This window comes from Pinus tabuliformis, chromosome 5_2 (genome assembly GCF_031772625.1).
Source record: "Pinus tabuliformis cultivar Carrire ecotype Pingquan chromosome 5_2, CPIR1, whole genome shotgun sequence".
NCBI classification, from domain to species: Eukaryota; Viridiplantae; Streptophyta; class Pinopsida; order Pinales; family Pinaceae; genus Pinus; species Pinus tabuliformis.
Window position 1 is genome coordinate 352,027,997 of NC_142306.1, and position 5,429 is coordinate 352,033,425.

The following is a 5,429-nucleotide window of genomic DNA, read 5'->3' on the forward strand; positions in this document are numbered from 1 at the left end:
TATCATGTCCCAAATATGGTGGTTTTAGAAACATTTGGACGTGCATTAGAGTTCAACCATGACCATTGAGGCTTCAACCTTGATGAGAGCATAACAAGGATGAATATTTGTATGGATTACAAAGTTTAAGTAAATTCATTAAAACTCATAATGTTGTACCTCACACATCACATCATATAAATTTTTTAGATTGAGTCCTTGATAAAATGGATTTATAGTCCCAACACCAAGGTATGCAACATTGAAGACTTTGAAGAAGAACCTCACATAAAACACTAGGTCAATAAGAAATAAAGAAGAGAAAGTCCTCCATTTTACCACGTTGTAAGAAAACCATGCAATGCAAGCTTGAAATCAATAGATTCATCATATTACAAATAAGAAGAAGAATGCTCAAACTAAATAATTTTACACTTAGCCATCATCCTTACACATTGTCACAACGCCCTTAAAACAGGGACTCAACATATTGGTCAATCCTATAAGTATGAATTACACAACCATATCTCATGTATGACTGAAATCATTTTAACCAAAAATACAAGGCTCAATCATTAACATAGAGAATTCATTAGAAACACTTATCTTATGAATCCTGTTTGAGAAACCAAGATCAGGAATATAACTCTCCACCCAACTGTAGATAGATGCATCCAAGTCTTACTTGCAACTGTCATCCCCGATCAAGATTCCAAAGCTTGAGGTGGGTTGATTTTGAGGGTTTGAACCAATCAGATAGCTGAAACAGGATGTCACCAGGTGACATTGCCTTCATCCACCGACTACACTCTTCGTATCTCACACAATTCAGGCCGAAACATATTCATGCCAACATTCTGCTATGCAGAGAAATCCAACTCACTTTCAAGAGAAGAGAGCCCACTATCAAGAAGGTTCAATAGTGGTCAAGTTGTTTATGTGTGAGAAATTCCTTTATTAGGTGGTTCCATAGTGATTCAAGCACCATAGTTTCAGCCACAAGGCACTCCTAGTGGCTCAACATCCCTCACAAGACTTATGTGAATTCTCCCCATTTGAACAAGTTAACAAACCACAAGCTTATGGTGGATCCTTTTTCCTTACAAGAAATCCTTGCTCTCTAAAACCAATCACCAACAAGCCTCCTTTGAGGGTTCCACAAATGGTGCTCCCTTTTCAAGGCTCAATTCATGTCAAGGACTCCCTTCCCTTTTTTGCTCCCTACCTTTTTTTTACCCCCCATGGGACTCTATGTTCCTTCTCAACTCTTATTCACTATTGTTTCTGCATGTCTTCATCTGCCTTCTCCATATCCCTCATTTTCCTCTAAAATTGATTAACTACCCTCTTCCCTCCACGACTTGCACAACAACCTATCCCTTGACACTGCAACCCATCTTTCTCTTAATTTCTCTGTCCTTTTTTATGAGCCCCAGAAATGGGTAATTATATGGGCTCATTTTACCTCTTAATTCGACTTAATCCACCATTCTCATTAGTTTATTGCATGTTTTTTATTATATTTTATGCTAATAGAATGAATTGGGTTAGTCATTATGCCAAAAAGTCTAATGTGTGCTTTATGCAGATTTTTAGTCAATTTTGAGACAAATTCAAAGGTTTAATGAGCACTTGGCAGCCAAATTCTTGGAAGAACAAGTGAGAGGATTTGTAGGAGGGTGTCCCCTTCATTTATGAGCCCTTACCTTGAATTCTCCATCAAAAACTTGGAGCACAAAGCCAGGGGCAGCCAAGCAAGTCAAGTAGGACTGTTGTTATCTTTAGTTCGAGGAAGCCGAGTTCCTTGATTTTAGGAGGACTATTGGAGATCCCCATTTGTATAAATAAGAAGGCTTAGGGCCTCAGTTTTTTTAGTCAGATTTTAGTTAGATTTTAGCCATTTGATAGTCTATTTTCGCATTTTAGTGCAGTCTTGTAATCAGATCATTTTTGAGCTCCTTTTGTAGATAGTTTTTGTGATGTAACTATTATTTTTTGATCAATGAAGATGAATCCAGCTTTGAACCAGTTTTTATTTGTTAGGATATTCCGACACATAGGAAATAGTTAAGTATAACTTGGTCTAGTATAGAGTTAGGTAAAGTGTGTTTCTTTACTATGTACATTTTGTAACTTACAATCCGACGTCACGATATGTAGTGATCCGACGGTTCATTCTCTCCTCGGTATTACCGAAACTTGATCTATGGCTTAACACCCGATTGGTCGATGATCTCTATTTAAAGAGCATGGAGGGTCATTTGTAGGTTAACCGTCCATGAGAGAAGCTTATGTAAATTTTCATTCTTTTATTAATAAATTGCACGAGTGGCCGCTTTGGCTCAGGCCGTGGACTGTTTCCCTCTTTGAGGGTTTTAACCACGTCAAAATACTAGTGTATTGATCTGTGATCTATGTGTGAGCGGTGTCCTTTGGTGTTCTATTTGAGGAACTTACCCTGTAAATTCCTACATGGTATCAGAGCTATTTGAGGGCCGCGTCCGTTGGTGATCCAAATCTGAAGCCGGTAGAACTGCATTCGACTACCGTTTCCTAGATCTACTGTTTCTGACTGCTTTCAGGCTGAGAGGACTACTCTGTTGTGTTGGGAGCATCTATTCTAGTGAGGAACCCCTTTCGTTTCACGCGAAAAGGTTTCCGGTAGCCCTAGCTATGTCATTTTTAAGATCTAGAGGTATACAATGTTTATTTGCAGTTTACAGTTATTTTCTCTCTGTTTATTTCGGTTTCGGTTTATTTAACTTTTTTTATTACCGGATCTATACCTTTCATTTCTGCGTATGCTCTTTACCCCGCGACTCTGTGCGATCTGGGCAAATCAGAAATAGAAAGGAAGGATTTTTCTCATGCGTATGCTCTTTTCCGCTGCGCCTTAGTGTGATCTCGGAAAATTAGAAACATTGAGGAAAATATTTAGTTTCCGGCTAAAGCTAACTTCGAGCCGCAAGGTTCGTTTTTTTTTGTATGTTCGCGTTGGGTTTTGTGTTTTTTGTTTTGTAGGGAAAAAGAGCTTTCTCAAAGCAAGCACGCAACCCAAAGCTTCAACCCCCCTCTCTCTCTCTCTCTCAAACTTTTTGTATAGCTCACTTGGTCCAAAGCTAATTTATGAGAGTAGAGGCATTGAGTTAAAGTCTCCTTTTTGTGGGGGCGGATTTTTCATTTCCGCACATTCCCGCACTTCGTCGACATCTTCATCAAATTTTCTTCAAAAAGCCATAACTTCTTCATCCAGAAGTCGTTTTCAGAACCGTTTTTTTAAAAAGCCTAATTTTTCGAGATCTTTCCATTGGAACACTTAGTTTCAGCATCTATAGCTTCAGTTTTTGTAAAAATGGAAAGTCCATGCCAAGTTATTCTTGACAGCACCAACTACTTCCAATGGTGGTCCTACATTGTGGATTTACTTAGAAGTAAAGGTCTCTACAGAATATCCTCAAGCCAAGAAACGAAACCGAAAGATGAAGATAAGGAAACTAAATGGGAAAATAGGTAAGATCAAGCACGTGGGTTGATAGGGATGTCTATTTCTCCAGATCTTATATTCCATATTGCAGAACTTGATACTCCTGATGAAGCATTGAAACAGATTACTACAGTTTTTGGAATCAAAAATGAACTTAGAGCCCATCAACATGAAAATGAGTTGCTTACATTGGACCCCAATAATTTTTATTGCATTGAATATTTTTTGTCCAAGTTCAAGATCCTTAGACTTCTCTTGGAAGGTGTTAAGGTTAAGAAAGAAGATAGTAACCTTATCTATTCCATTCTTACTAAGTTGGGACCAACCTACTCTGTGTTTGTTTCCACCTTCCATTCTACAAGAGAAGCCTTCATTTCTCAAGGACAAGACTACAAGTCCCTTTCCTTTGATTCTTTTTGTGATTCTTTAATAAGAGAACAAGAAAATCTCTTACACCTTCATCTTCTTAATCTTGGAAACTCTTCCAAGAAAGCGTTAGCCGCCCAGCAGTAACCAAATCCAAAGAATCCTAAGAAGTTGTATCCTAAAAGGAATGGTCCTAAACCAAACAAGGGTCCTAAGCAATCTTAGCCTCAAAATGAAAAATCATTTCAACAAAATGATAAGATAAATAAAAACAAAGGGAAGAAGACTGATAGACATTGCAACTTTTGTAATCGAGATGGCCACTTAGAATCCAAATGCTTTAAGAAGATGGAAGCCTTGGAAGCAGCAATGAAGAAGCATAACATCCATTTGGAGCACTCTTCAACTTCAACTTCATCTTCAAGAATGACACTTTCTGCATGTGGTTGTCTAGCATCTCAATCTGGCTATGCACTAAATGTATCTTCTTCTTCTCATTCTCATGAGTGGCTCATTGATTATGGAGCTTCTTATCACATGGCCAAAAACAAAGCCATGTTTTCTTCTTTAAATGATTGTAACACCAAAAATATATATGTTGGTGATGATAGATCTCTTAGTGTTGTAGGGACTGGAACTGTTCATATAGACAATGGTCAGTGTAATGATGTATTATGTGTTCCAACCTTATCCTGCAACCTTCTATCTGTATATCAGATAACTCATTCAGGTGGAGGTAAAATCGTTGAATTTTCACCTCACGATGTTGTAATTAACGACCTAAGAGATCCTAGACAGATTTTAGCTACTGACATCGCTGATGATTCTACAAGGTTGTATAAGTTTCACAACTTTGGGTCATCAAATCTTCCCTTAGTATTTGTTGCTCATAACGATGAAGTGAGCAAACTTTGGCATGAACGATTTGGTCACTTAAACTATCGCTCCCTTCAGAATCTATGTAAAGAAAATATGGTGACATGTCTTCCAATGGTGTCTTGCAGAGATGGTGTTTGTTCCGGATGTGTACTCGGAAAACATCATCGGGACAGTTTTGAAAAACGTGCCTCTTGGCACGCCTCAGCCCCTTTACAGCTCGTGCATAGTGATTTATGTGGTCCACTTCCAGTTGTTTCATTCTCTAGCTATAAGTATTTCTTAACTTTCATTGATGATTTCTCCAGACGCACTTGGGTATACTTCTTAAAACTCAAGAGTGAAGTATTTAACATGTTCTTGGCCTTTAAGGCCTTTGTTGAAAAACAATCTGGACATCAAATTCTTAAGCTAAGATCTGATAATGGCGGAGAATATGTTAACAACAAATTCATCAACTTTTGCACTGAGAATGGAATTCAAATGCAACATATTGTTCCATATACTCCACAACAAAATGGTGTAGCTGAAAGGAAGAATCGCACCTTAAAGGAAATGGCTAATTGTATGCTTCAATCTAAAGGACTTAGTCTTAATTATTGGGCAGAAGCAATTAACTGTGCAAATTACATAATAAATCGCACTCCTACTAAGGTTTTAAAGAATATCACTCCAGAAGAAGCATGGAGCTCAATTAAACCAGATGTAAGTCACTTTCGTGTTT